At 41.9% G+C, this 14,861-nt stretch overlaps 1 non-coding gene and 1 pseudogene across 1 annotated transcript; one reads left to right on the top strand and one right to left on the bottom strand.

Annotated features, from left to right (window-relative positions):
* The window catches only part of LOC123823085, a 35,572-nt pseudogene that overhangs the window by 4,340 nt on the left and 16,371 nt on the right, over positions 1-14,861 (top strand).
* Positions 9,101-9,264, bottom strand: LOC123823144. The gene has a single exon (XR_006786484.1). It is a non-coding gene; the product is annotated as a U1 spliceosomal RNA (small nuclear RNA).

Raw genomic sequence — 14,861 nt, 5'->3', positions numbered from 1 at the left:
GGAGCCTCAGGGCACCAATTGAAAACACCTGTGGGGGTTGAGGCACAGGGAGAGACTCCCAGCCTCACAGGAGAGTTCGTTGGAGAGACCCACAGGGTCCTAGAACATGCACAAGCCTACCCACACGGGAATCAGCACCAGAAAGGCCCAGTTTGCTTGGGGGAAGTGGTGGAGGGGACTGGAGTCCAACAGAGAGCAGAGCGGGCACCACTGTTCCCCCTTGGACCCCACCCCCACATACAGCATCCCAACCCAACAACTGGGTTGCCTCGTCCTGGTGAACACCTAAGGCTCCGCCCCTCATATGTAACAGGTGCGTCAAAACAAAAAAAATGGCCCCAATGGAAGAACAGATCAAAGCTCCACAGCAAATACAACTAAGTAACTAAGAGATAGCCAACCTATCAGATGCACAGTTCAAAGCACTGGTGATCAGGATGCTCACAGAATTGGTTGAATTTGGTCGCAGATTAGATGAAAAAGTGAAGGCTATGCTAAGTGAAAATGCACAGGAACGAATAGTGATGGGAAGAAAACTGGGACTCAAATCAATGGACTGGACAAGAAGGAAGAAAGAAACATACAATCAGAAAAGAATGAAGAAACAAGAATTCCAAAAAAATGAGGAGAGGCTTAGGGACCTCCAGGACATCTTTAAATGTTCCAACATCTGAATTATAGGGGTACCAGAAGGAGAAGAGGAAGAGCAACAAGTGGAAAACTTATTTGAACAAATAATAAAGAAGAACTTCCCCAAGCTGGCAAAGGAAATAGACTTCTAGGAAGTCCAGGAAGCTCAGAGAGTCCCAAAGCACTTGGACCCAAGGAGGAACACACCAAGGCACATCATAATTACATTAGCTAAGGTAAAAATGAAGGAGAGAATTCTAGAAGCAGCAAGAGATAAGGAGACAGTAACCTACAAAGGAGTTCCCATGAGACTGTCAGCTGATTTCTCAAAAGAGGCCTTGCAGGCAAGAAGGGGCTGGAAAGAAGTATTCCAAGTCATGAAAGGCAAGGACCTACATCCCAGATTGCTGTATCCAGCAAAGCTTTCATTCAGAATGGAAGGGCAGATAAAGTGCTTCTCAGATAAGGTCTAGTTAAAGGAGTTCATCATCACCAAGCCCTTATTTTATGAAATGTTAAAGGGACTTATGTAAGAAAAAGAAGATAAAAAACATGTATAGTAAAAGGACAGCAAACTCACAATTATTAACAACCACACCTAAAACAAAAACAAAAACAAACTAAGCAAACAACTAGAAGAGGAACAGAACCACAGAAATGGAGATCACATGGAGGGTTAGCAACAGGGGAGTGGGAGGAGGAGAGAGGGGAAAAAGGTACAGAGAATGAGTAGCATAAATGGTAGGTAGAAAATAGGGGGAGGGTAAGAAAAGTATGGGAAAAGTAGAAGCCAAAGAACTTATATGTATGACACATGGACATGAACTAAAGGGGGGAATGTGGGTGGGAGAGGGTGTGCAGCGTGGAGGGGAATGAAGGGGGGGAATGGGACATCTGTAATAGCATAATCAATAAAATATATTTTTAAAAAGAATTATTTCCAAGCCCTGGCTGGCGTAGCTCAGTGGATTGAGCGCGGGCTGGGAACCAAAGTGTCCCAGGTTCGATTCCCAGCCAGGGTACATTCCTGGGTTGCAGGCCATAACCCCCCAGCAACCGCACATTGATGTTTCTCTCTCTCTCTCTCTCTCTCTCTCTCTCTCTCTATCTCCCTCCCTTCCCTCTCTAAAATAAATAAATAAAATCTTAAAAAAATAAATAAATAAATAAATTTAAAAAAAAAAGAATTATTTCCTCACCCCCCAAAAATAAGAATAAGTTTTTAAAAACCTGCCTGTACTCTTACTTTATATGTACAAATTAAAAATTATTGGTAGATATGATTTTAAATTCTTTACAATTAATGAACTTTTATTTTCATCTTGAAAAATATATGTAACTTAATTGGCATTAATTATTACTTCATTCAACCTGTTCCTGTCATTCTGAAATGAATTAAGTTGCAAATAAAAGAGAAGAGCAAAAGACAATGGCAAGATATAATTGTCAACAGAGTACAGTGAGTGAGAGCACATAGGCTCTTGGCCACAGATGGATGAGGGACACACTAAAATAAATAAATAATAAAAAATAAAGTGGTTTATCCCTTAAGGCTACCTGCTAATTCCTGAAGAGGCAGATGAGAAGCTGAGAAGCTGAGCATAGCTGTTAATAGATTTGTGTGGAGAGAAATCAAGTCGGAGTTCAGGGCTCACCAAAGTGGTGGCACCTCATGCTTTGGGTTGAAAATTCAAAGGTCTAGGAGTAAGTGTAAAGTGGAAACAGAATAGACCTGTCCTTTAAGGGACTGTAGTCAAGCTCTGAGCTATTTCAATCGCTGGAGACTGGACAAAGGAAATACAGGATTTCTAGTGTCCCAGCTGTCTGCCAGAAGTGAATATAAATCTTCTCTGGAGGAAAATAGCATCATACTTGGCTTCAAATTATTTATACAGTTTTCTATATACAATGTCCAGTACTCTATTTAAAATAATCAGGCCATAGGGATGAAAGAACATTGTAATGAAAATAAAATTAGAAAGGCAACAGATAACAGAAACAGAGCTACAGGGACTCTAGTAATGGACTAATCAGACATTAAAATAATTATATTTAATATATTTTAGGAAAGAGAAAACAAAATTGAGAAATTCAGCAGACAGTCTGAAACTACAAAAAGAATTCAATGAAAATTCTAGAAATATAAAATAGAGTAAGCAAAATTAAGAGCTCAGTGGGTGGGTTAAATAGGGCCTGAAGAGAGAATGAGTGAACTGGAAGTTAGGTCAGAAGAAATAAGGTAGAATTGGAGAGGTAAACAATAGTGAAATACAAAGTAAAAGGAGGTAAAAGGCATAGAAAATACAAAGAGAAAGTCTAATGGAGTTATTATTGGAGTACTAGAAGGAAGGGAGAGAAAGAATGCGGCACAAACAATATTCGAAGAGTGAATGGGTAAAATTTTTCCAAAATTCATGACAGACATCAAGTCACAGTTTCTAGAAATCATATGAACCCAAAGCAGGATAAAACTAAAGAAAACCTCACCGAGGCACATTAGCGTACAACTTAGGAAAAACAAAGAAAAAAAAATTCAAAGCCATCAGAGGAGGGAAAAAACAAAGATTGCCTTTATAGTTCTACAATTAGACTGACAGCCAGCTTCTTAGTACAAATTACAGAAGCCAGAAAACAAGGAAATAGTATGTTCACTTTACTGACAAAAATAAGTGCCAGGCTTAAATTTTATATACAATGAAAATATTTATGATAAATCACAAAAAATATAATAAATTCTTCCCATTCTGTATGCACATCTTTTTGCAATGTGACTTTGAAACTCCTCCTCGGAATCCAAGGACTTCTGGTCAAGATGGCAACGTTGGCAGACATGGCTTGCTTCTTCGCACAACTACATCAAAATTACAACTAAGCCCCGGCTGGTGTAGCTCAGTGGATTGAGTGCCAGCCTGCAATCCAAAGGGTTGTAGGTTCAATTCCTAGTCAGGGCACATGCCTGAGTTGTGGGCCAGGTCCCCGGTGGGGGCCAAGTGAGAGGCAGCTACACATTGATGTTTCTCACCCTCTCTTTCACCCTCCCTTCCCCTCTCTCTAAAAATAAATAAATAAATAAAGTCTTTAAAAAATTTTGGGATGGATATCTTGGGAGTGAGTAGTCCCAGCCCCACACCAGGCCCCCCAGCCCAGGGCTCCAGTGCTGGGAAGATAACTCCCCACAACTTCTGGCTGCAAAACCAGTGGGGATTGCATTGGTGGAAGAAACTTCTGGAGCCCCAAGCAGTTCCTTTTAAAGAACCCACACACAGACTCACCTACTTGACTCACTCCCTCTGGGCTCTGGCTCGAGGAGTTTGTTTGAGGGGCACCAGTGGTGTACAGGGGAAGGCTAATATGTCTTGCATCAAGGTGAGCAGAGGCCATTGTTGCTTTTCTGCCCCCCGCCCACAGAGCCAGCAAACTGGTGCAGTATCCAAGATTCCATCAACCTGCTTAATGCTGTTTGACTTGCCTTGGAGATCCCCAGAGACTCCACCCCACCCCACTTTCAGGCCCACCCAAGCTGCTTTTCTATGTGAATGGCAGTTCTTGGCTCATGCTTCACAACTCCCTAAATCCTCTCAAACAAGTAGCTGACCTCAGTGAGCCCCAGGCTCAGAACTAGCAGCCTAGATTCACAGCTTGGCTTTGCCTGGGGATCTTCAAGCCCAGCACAAGTAGCAGCATTCTCAGATTGCTTTATAGCTCAGGCAGGGTGGCCCCAGGCAAAATACAGGTGGGGACTGACCTTGGCCTGCACCACCTGGCAAACCCCAGGGCCAGAGCACCCAGTGGACAGCTACAGACGACGTCAGAGCACCACCACCCTGCCCCTGCACAGCTGATCCTCCACGGAGGGCAGAGTTTGGTGGTCAGTAGTCATAGACAATCCTTGCAGCTGACTGACCTGGGTAAATCCCTCCCATTGACCTGCCAACAGCAACCAAGCCTCAACTACTAGAGGAGGGTGTACTCAGCCCACATGAAGGGTGCATCTCGAGTACCCAGCTTGGATGATAACGAAGGCTGTGCCACCGGATCCTACAGGATACCTACTGCATTAGGCCACACTTACCAAGACAGAGGATTCATAGCAGCTCTACTTAACAGAAACAAACATAGGGAGGCTGCCAAAGAAATGGCTCAAATGGAAAGACAGATCAAAACTCCAGAAAAAGAACTAAACAAAAGAGAGATAAGCAATCTATCAGATGCAGAGTTCAAAACACTGGTTATAAGGATGCTCAAGGAACTTAGTGAGGACCTCAACAGCATAAAGAAGATCCAGTCAGAAACGAAGGATACACTAACTGAAATAAAGAACAATTTACAGGGAAACAACAGTAGAGTGGATGAAGCTGAGAATCAAATCAATGATTTGGAACATAGGAAGAAAGGAAGAAAGGAAGAAAAAGACATCCAATAAGCACAGCAAGAAGAAATAAGAATCCAAAAAAACCAGGATAATGTAAGCAGCCTGTGGGACAACTTTAAGCAATCCAACATTTGCATCATATGGGGTGCCAGAAGGAGAAGATAAAGAGCAAGAAATTGAAAATCTATTTGAAGAAATAATGAAAGAAAACTTCCCTAATTTGGCCAAGGAAATAAACATGCAAATCCAGGAAGCACAGAGAGTCCCATCCAAGATGGATGCAAAGAGGCCCACTCTAAGACACATAATAATTAAAGTACCAGACCCCAGCTGGTTTAGCTCATTAGATTGAGTGTGGGCCTTTGAACCAAAGGGTCACTGGTTCGATTCCCAGTCAGGGCACATGCCTGTGTTGTGGGCCAGGTCCCTAGTAGGGGATGTGCGAGAGGCAACCACAGATTGATGTTTCTCTCCCTCTCTCTCTCCCTCCCCTCCCCTCTCTCTAAAAGTAAGTAAAATCTTTTTAAAAATAATAATAATTAAAATACCAAAGGTTAAAAATAAAGAGATGGAAGAGGGTGTGGGAGAATGGGTGAGAGGTGAGGGGATTAAGTGCAAATAGGTAGGTACAGAATAGCCATGGGGATGTAAAGTACAGTATAGGAAAGGGAGTAGCAAAAGAACTTACGCACATGATCTGTAGACATGAACAATGGTGGGGGGATTGCCTGAGGGAATAGGGGATGCTGGGTGGAGGGGAGCAACGGGGGAAAAATCAGGACAACTGTAATAGCATAATCAATAAAATATAATTAAAAAAAGAGATGGAGTCCATTTCTCCCCTGTTAAATCTGGCCTTGGGTTTGTGATTTGCTTTGGCCAATGGGACATTAAGAAGCATGAAGCTTAAAAAGTGCAGGTACAGTCCTGGATTGTGTGGCTCAGTGAATTGATTACCAGCTTGCAAATTGAAAGGTTGCTGGTTCTGGTCCCAGTCAGGGCACATGCCTGGGTTGCAGGCTAGGTCTCCAGCTGGGGGTGAGTGATATGCAACCGATTCATTATCTCTCTCTCTCACATTGATATTTCTCTCCTTCTTTTTCTCTCTCCGTTTCCCTCTCTCTAAAAGTAAATAAATAAAATCTTTTTTAAAAACGTACACGTACATCAGGACTTTCTCCCTTTCTGCTGTCAGGAGTTCTGTGACCACCACCATGTGAATATACTTGGACTTGTCCACTGGAGACACAGGCCTCACTCATTCTGTTACTCCAGCCAAGCTGTCTGTCAGCTGACAGCAACTACATGAGTGAGCCCACACAAGACCATAAGAAGGACCATGCAACTGTGCCCAGCCCAAATTGCTGGCACACATAATTGTGAATTAATAATTTACTGTTTGGTGGTAGTTCACTACATAGCAAAAGCTAACTGATAAAATATCCTTTGAGAATGAAGTGAAATAAACATTTTCAGAGAAAAAAACTGAGTTAATTCCTTATTTAAAAGTGAGTGAATTCCTTATTTATTAACGTCACCAAAGAAAGTATTACGTTTTTTGCCCTGGCTGGTGTGACTCAGTGGATTGACAATCGGCCTGCAAAGCTGGTTCGATTCCCAATCAGAGCACATGCCTGGGTTGCAGGCCAGGTCCTCATTTGGGGGCATGTGAAAGGCAACCACACATTGATATTTCTCTCCCTCTTTCTCCCTCCCTTCCCATCTCTCTAAAAATAAATAAATAAAATATTTTTTAAAAATAAAAATAAATTAAAACTTTAAATATTAGTGTATATGGTATTCATTCTATCATGGAAGGGGCAGCTATTTATTCTTGCTGGAATAGACACTCAACTGGAATATGCATTTTCTTTCCCTGCACACAATGCTTGTGCCAAAACTGCTGTTCATGGACTTACAGAGTGCCTTATCTACCTTCGTGGTATTCCAAACAACACTGCTCTGAAGGAGCTCACTTCACAGAAAAGAAGTGAGGCAAAGTGTCCATGCTCATAGAACTCAAAGGCTTTACCATGTCCCTCACTATCCTAAAGCAGCCAGCTTGATGGAAAGGTGGAGTGACCTTCTGGAGATTCAGTTACAGGGCCAGCTAGGTGGGCTGGCAAGGCTGAGCAATGTTCCTCAGAAGGCTGTATAGGTGAATCAGTATCCAATATATGGTCCAGATTCTCCCATAGGCAGGATTCATGGGCCAATGAATCAAGGGGAGGGAATGCAAGTGGACCACTCAATATTAACTCTAGTAACCTACTAGCAAAATGTTTGCTTTCTTTTCCTGCAACTTTATGGTCTGCAAGCCTGAAGATCATAGTCCCAGAGGGAGGAATGCTTCCACCAAGAGATAGAGCAATGATTCTATTGACTGGAACTTAATACTGCCACCCAGCCACTTCAGGCTCCTCATGCTTCTGAATTACAGAAAAGGGACAGCGTTCCTGTGCTGGCTGGGGTGATTGATCCTGACTAACATAGTGAAGTAGTGTTTTTTAAAGTATATTTTATTGATTACGCCATTACAGTTTTCCCAATTTTTTCCCTTTGCCCCCCTCTGCCTAGTACCCCTTTTCCTTCCACCAATTCTCCTACATAAGTTCATGTCCATGAGTCATGCTATATAAGTTCTTTGGCTTCTCCATTTCCCATACTATTCTTTTTTTATTTTTTTAAAGATTTTATTTATCCATTTTTAGAGAGGGAAGGGAGGGAGATAGAGAGAGAGAGAGAAACATCAATGTGCGGTTGCTGGGGGTTATGGCCTGCAACCCAGGCATGTACCCTGGCTGGGAATTGAACCTGCGACACTTTGGTTTGCAGCTCGTACTCAATCCACTGAGCTACGCCAGCCAGGTCTTTTTTTTTTTTAATTTTTAAAAAATATTTTATTTATTTATTCTTAGAGAGAAGGGAAGGGAGGGAGAAAAAGAGGCAGAGAAACATCAAATGGTTGCCTCTCACACACCCCCAACTGGGGACCTGGCCCGCAACCCAGGCACGTGCCCCGACCAGGAATGTAACCAGTGACCTTTTGGTTCTCAAGCTGACACTCCACCCACCAAGCTACACCAGCCAGGGCTCCCATACTATTCTTAACCTCCCCTTGTCTATTTTGTACCTATCATTTATGCTTCTTATTCCCTGTACCTTTTCCCCTCTTCTCCCTCCTCCTCCTCCCCACTGATAACCCTACATGTGATCTCCATTTCTATGGTTCTGTTCTTGTTCTAGTTGTTTCTTAGTTTACTTTTGTTTTTGTTTTATAGACTCAGTTGTTGATAGTTCACTTTGTTGTCATTTTAATGTTCATAGTTTTATTATTATTTTTTTTACTCAGATAAGTCCCTTTAACATTTTATATAATAATGGCTTGGTGATGATGAACTCCTTTAGTTTTACCTTGTCTGGGAAGCACTTTGTCTGCCCTTCCATTCTAAATGATAGCTTAGCTAGATAGAGTAATCTAGGTTGTAGGTCCTTGCTTTTCATCACTTTGAATACTTCTTGCCAGTTCCTTCTTGCCTGCAAAGTTTCTTTTGAGAAATCAGCTGATAGCCTTATGGGAACTCTTTTGTAGGTAACTCTCTTCTTTTCTCTTGCTGCTTTTAAGACTCTCCTTTTATCTTTAACCTTTAGCATCTTAATTATGATGTGTCTTGGTGTGGTCCTGTTTGGATCCAACTTGTTTGGGACTCTCTGTGCTTCCTGGACTTGTATGTCTATTTCCTTAGCCACATTAGGGAAGTTTTTTTTAAAATATTTTATTTATTTATTTTTAGAGAGGGAAGGGAGGGAGATAGAGAGAGAGAGAGAAACATCAATGTGCGGTTGCTGGGGGTCATGGCCTGCAACCCAGGCATGTACCCTGATTGGGAATCGAACCTGCGACACTTTGGTTTGCAGCCCGCGCTCAATCCACTGAGCTACGCCAGCCAGGGCATACATTAAGGAAGTTTTCTTTCATTTTTCTTCAAATAAATTTTCAATTTCTTGCTCTTCCTCTTTTCCTTTGGGCATCCCTATGATTCAGATGTTGGCATTTTTGGAGATGTCCCAGAATCTTCTTATTCTCTCTCCTTGTGCGGGGGGAGAGGGCAAATGCAGTCCCCCAGTACCACAAATTATGCAGTTGAGTTCCCCACATTTGGGGAAATCACAGGGGCCAGCACATCTGGAGTACAAAGGATAAGCCTCACTCTAGGAAAACCACCTTTATGATCATGGTATCTCCCCTGCCATGTAAGTACCTCTCTTCTTGTTTTTCTTTTTGTTGTTGTTGTTGTTTTAATTCTTATTTCTTCATTCTGTTCTGGTTGATTGTTTATTTCTTCCTTCTGTTCCAAATCGTTGATTTGAACCCTGGCTTCCTCCCCTTCACTGTTGGTTCCCTGTGGATTTTTATTTATTTCACTTAGTGTAGCCTTCATTCTTTCCCTTATGCTTTTGCTGTACTCAGTGAGTTCTCTGAGCCTCCTTATCACCAGTGTTTTGAACTCTGCATCTGACAGATTGGCTATCTCTGTTTCACTTAATTCTTCTTTTGGGGTTTTGTTCTGTTCTTTCATTTGGGCTATATATCTTTGTCTCTTCAATTTGGCAGCCTCCCTGTGTTTGTTTCTGTGTATAAGGTAGAGCTGCTTGACTCCCTGTCTTAGCACACCAATTAAGTTGTATGGAGCGGAGTCTTAGGAATTCACCAGGGCAGGGCAACCTGTTTCACCACTTTGTGGCTCTGTATGTGGGGAAAGAGTTGGACAGGCAACAGTGCCACTGGAGGCTTGCTCAGCACTTGCCCCATTTCCAGTCACTTCACCCCCTTCTTATATGTGACTGGTGCCCCTTTAGCTGCTTCCCTGGTGGTGGTTCACAGAGTGGGTAGGTTTGTGTTCATTCTAGGACTGTGTGGACTCTTTGAATGAACTGTCCCAAGAGACCTGCAGTTTCTTCCACCATCCCAACCTCCACTGGTTTTTACAGCCGGAAGTTATGAAGCTTTATTTCCCGGTGCTGGAACCCTAGGCTGTGCAGTCTATCCTGGGGCTGGGATCGCTCACTCCCAAAGTATTCCTCTAGATTTTATCCACCACACATGAATGTGCAACTGTCCCATCCTCTGGCCTCCACCACCACAGTGTGTCCTCTCCACCCCACCTCCCCAGCTCTTCCCCTCCTACCTGTCTAGATGAACATGGATTCTTTATTTTTTTTTGAAACTAATATTGTATGTCAATTGTACTTTAATTAATTTTTAAAAATATTTTATTTATTTATTTTTAGAGCAAGGGTAAGGAAAGGAGAGAGAGAGAAACATCAGTGTGTGGTTGCCTTTCATGTGCCCCCCACTGGGGACCTGGCCCGCAACACAGGCATGTGCCCTGACTGGGAATTGAAACAGTGACTGTTTGATTCACAGGCCCACACTCAATCCACTGAGCTACATCAGCCAGGGCTGAACATGGATTCTTTAAGTCCTTGGTTGTTGGACTTCCACACAGTTGGATTTTCTGGAAGTTTCTAGGTGTTTTTTGTTTTGAGGTTAGCTGTGATCCTTCTTATGGTTGTGCAAGGAGGCAAAGCATGTCTACCTATACCTTCATCTTGACCAGAAGTCTGGAATTGGGTTTTTTTAAAAAATTTTATTTATTTATTTTTAGAGAGGGAAGGGAGGGAGGGAGAGAGAGAGAGAGAGAGAGAGAGAGAGAGAGAGAGAGAGAGAGATCAATGTGCAGTTGCTGGGGGTTATGGCCTGCAACCCAGGCATGTACCCTGGCTGGGAATCGAACCTGGGACACTTTGGTTCCCAGCCCGTGCTCAATCCACTGAGCTACACCAGCCAGGGCTTGGAGTTGTTTTTTATAGTCACACCTGTTATAGTCATTCCTGTTGCCTCTTTATGGTCACAACCACTGTCCTTTGCCCCTCCCCCCAAGCTTTCCTTATTCCCTTCTAACCATTGTGTGTTCCCCATTTCTACAATGTTGTCATTTCAAAAATGTTATATGAATGGGATCTTAGAGATCATACTGTTCCATTCTTGGAGCTTGTTTTTTCACTCAGCACAATTCTCTGGAGGAGTATTCTATGGTGTAGATGTACCACAGTTTATTTAACCAGTCATCCACTGTTCCTGAATGGTGTGGCTCAGTGGATTGAGCATTTTCCTGAAAAAAGAAAGGTTATTGCTTTGATTCTTGGTCAGGGCACATGCTTAGGTTGCAGGTTTGGTCCCTGGTCAATGACGAGAGGCAACTGATTTGTCTGTTTCTCATATTGATGTTTCACTCCCTCTTTTTCTCTCTCCCTGCCCCGCTCTCTAAAAATAAACAAGTAAATAATACTCTTTAACCAATTATGCACTGAAGGACATCTGTGTTGTTTGCTGTTTTAGGCTATTATGGATAAAGCTGCTATTCATGTACAGATTTTTGTGTGATCATAAGTCTTCACTTCTCTAGAATAAATGTTGGGAAGTACAACTGCTGGGCCATATGGTAATTGCATGTTTAGTTTTATAGGGAATGCCAGACTGTCTTTGAAAGTGGCAGTTACATTTTACTTTCCCATCAACCCTGTATGAGTGACCCTATTCTCTGCATCCTCACCAGCATTTGGTATTATCACTATTTTTTTTTTTTAGTTTAGCTATCCTGATAGGCATGTGGCAATATCTCAATGTAGTTTTAGTTTGCATTTTCCTAGTGGATAATGATGGCTAACATCTTTCTATATGCTTATTGGCCATCTGCACATCCTCTTTAGTGAAATGTCTGTTCATGTTTTTGTCCATTTTCTAATTAAATTGTTTGTTCGTTCTTACTGTTAGGTTTTGAGTTCTTTATATATTCACAATACTCATCCTTTCTCAGATATGTGATTTGTAAGTATTTTCTCCAAGTCTGTAGCTTGTCTTTCCATTCTCTTACTTAACAAACTCTTTCAAAAGCAAAGCCTTTTAATTCTAATTAAGTCTAATAAAGTCTAATAAACAATGTTTCCTTGTGTAGATCATGCTGTTGCTTTCAGATTTAACAATTCTTTGCCTAGCCTTAGGTCCTGAAGGCTTTCTTTTTCCCCCTTGAAAATTTTACATTTATGTCCAGGATACATTTTGAGTTAATTTTTGTATAAGATGTAAGGTTAGGATGAGAGTTGTAGGTTCTTTTTGTTGTTGTTGTTGTTGTTTGTTTGTTTGTTTGTTTGCCTGCAGATGGATGTCCAGTTGCTCCAGGGCAATTGCTTCAAACCCTTTCCTTACTCCATTGAATTACTTTTGCACCTTTGCCAAAAATCAGTTGGGTATATATCTAGGTTCTCTATTATGTTCAATTGATGTATGTGTTTTTCCCTGCCAATAACACACTGTCTCTATTGCTATAGCTGTATAATAAGTCTTGAAATTGGGTAGACTGATTCTTTTCACTCTATTCTTCTTTACAAAAAAGTGTTGTAGCTTCTAATTTCTTTGTCTTTCAATATAAATTTTTGAATAATACGATCTAAATCTACAAGAAATCTTGCTGGGATTTTTTTTAAAGATTGTATTTATTTTTTTAGACTAAGGGGAAGGGAGGGAGGAAGAGAGGGAGAGAAACATTAATGTGTACTTGTGTCTCGAGCACCCCCTATTGGGGATCTGGCCCACAACTCAGGCATGTGCCTTGACTGGGAATTGAGCCGGAGACCCTTTGGTTCTCAGGCCAGTGCTCAATCCACTGAGCCACACCAGCTAGGGCTAAAAATTGTTATTGATTTTTTTTAGAGAGAGAGGAGAAGAAGGGAGGGGGAGAGAGGGACAGAAATATTGATATGAGAGAGAAACATCATCAGTTGCCTTCCACATGCACCTGAACTGGGGGGGGGGCGACCCTGACTGGAAATTGAACCCAAGACCTTTCCAACCTTTCAGTTTACTGGATGACGCTCCAACCAACCTAGCCTTACACTGGCTAGGGCTCCCCTATTTCAGTTTTAATTGATGTTTTCAAACAAGCAGATCTTCATTTCATTGATTTTCTCTATTATTTTTCTGCTTCCTATGTCCTTGATTTCTGGTCTTATCTTTAGTTTCCTTCCTTATGCTAGCTTTAGGTTCATTTTGCTCTTCTTTTTCTAGTTTTTTTAAGTGAGAGCTCAGGTTTTTTATTTGAGACTTGTCCTCTTTTCATATGTATGCATGTAGTGTATAAAATTTCCCTCTCAGAATTGTTTTAGCTGTGTCTCGCCCATTTTGCTATGTTGTATTTTCACTTCCATTCAGTTCGGAGTATTTTTTTAAATTTCCCTTGAAACTTCTTTGACCCATGGATTGTTGAGAAGTATGTTGTTCAGTTTCCAAGCACTGGGAGATTTTCTTATTGTCTGTTATTAACAAGGTGTTAAGCTGATGGATGTCAATATTGGAAAGAAGATCAAAGGGACATATAGTTTTACCTTTTTCTTGCCTCAATGTAAAAAACCCCCCAACTCCTTTGTATTTGGATGGCCAGCAAAGCTGATGACACTAAGAAGCTATTAGGGGTCTAGTGTCATCCACTCGCCTTCCTTACCAGTTGATGTTATCTATTTAAAACCAGAAGTTGGCAGAAGCACTTGGCAGCATGTTTTCAATTTATGGCCCTATGCATGGGGATATGCATTGGCTACTGCATGCAATTCTTTAACCAAAAGTCTTTAGTCATTTGCTGGAGCAAGCATGTTGGTCCAGACACTACATCAAGGGGTATGGTGGCCAGGCAAAGCCAACTGTTCATTATCTCCCACAACTCTGAAGAACTAAAGGCATTAGAGACCCATGAAGAGGGGGAGCTGGTGGCCATACTTGAAGACTTTTGGTAAAGGTGAGCTGGGAAAACCTGCAGCAACATACTGGAAAGACAATGAGTCCCTCATCAATTTCATCCATGGTTTGTTGAGGAATTCTTTTAAGATTTTATTTATTTATTTTTAGAGAGGGAAAGGGAGGGAGAAACAGAGGGAGAAAAGCATCAATGTGTGGTTGCCTCTCACACGCCCCCAAGTGGGGATCTGGCTGGCAACCTAGGCATGTGCCCTGACTGGGAATTAAACTGGTTTTCAGTCCAGCGCTCAATCCACTGAGCCACACCAGCCAGGGCAGTTTTGTTGAGGATTTTTGTTTCTCAAATATTATTGCGATAGATCTAAGGGTAGGTTGAAATTACCCTCTGACCTTTCAGAATCACACCTTTGTCTTGATTCTCAAAACTCAAATTAGGAAGAAGGTGGGAAGATGTCCAGGACTGACTATTACTCAAACATAATAGTAGCTACCAAGTTTGGGGAACTCTAGAGGAAGGCAAACAAGAAACAAAAATACTGCTATGTCAGTTGTTCAGTTAGCACTCTTTCCTAAAGGAGTGATGTCTCTACTCTGACCAACTTATGAGAGGGGGGAAGGTAAAAGGATGGCAAAAGGGTAGAATGTTGAAAGAGGGATTGTAGAAAGAGATTGGGGTAGGCAGGAATTTCAGGGACAGGAAAATCAGGAGAACCTAGAAGAACAAGGCTCTTAGCTAGGAAAGACTTGGCAATGAGGCTCAAAAATCACAGACTGAGGGAATCTCAGAGGTAGGAACTGGGGAAGCTATGTGTCAATATGCTTCCTTAAGCTACATTAATCCTTGCCTTTTCTGGTAGATCCCAATGCTTATTGTGAAGCTTCCTGGGAAATGTCTCACTTGCCATGAACACAGGTTGCTGATATCTCAGTCAGCCTTCTATTGTTCCTTTCTCTCCATGGTCCCCACACAGATAGGCTCTTTGGGGAACAATGTGTTTCCTTACTTCTCCCAAGTGTCCCAGAAACCTGCTGGGGAGACGCCTGCTG

This window comes from Phyllostomus hastatus, unplaced genomic scaffold (assembly GCF_019186645.2).
Source record: "Phyllostomus hastatus isolate PE091 unplaced genomic scaffold, TTU_PhHast_1.1 phas_contig_471, whole genome shotgun sequence".
In the NCBI taxonomy this organism is placed as follows: Eukaryota; Metazoa; Chordata; class Mammalia; order Chiroptera; family Phyllostomidae; genus Phyllostomus; species Phyllostomus hastatus.
Note: the sequence above shows the minus strand (reverse complement) of the source record. Positions and strands in the feature narration are given on the sequence as shown.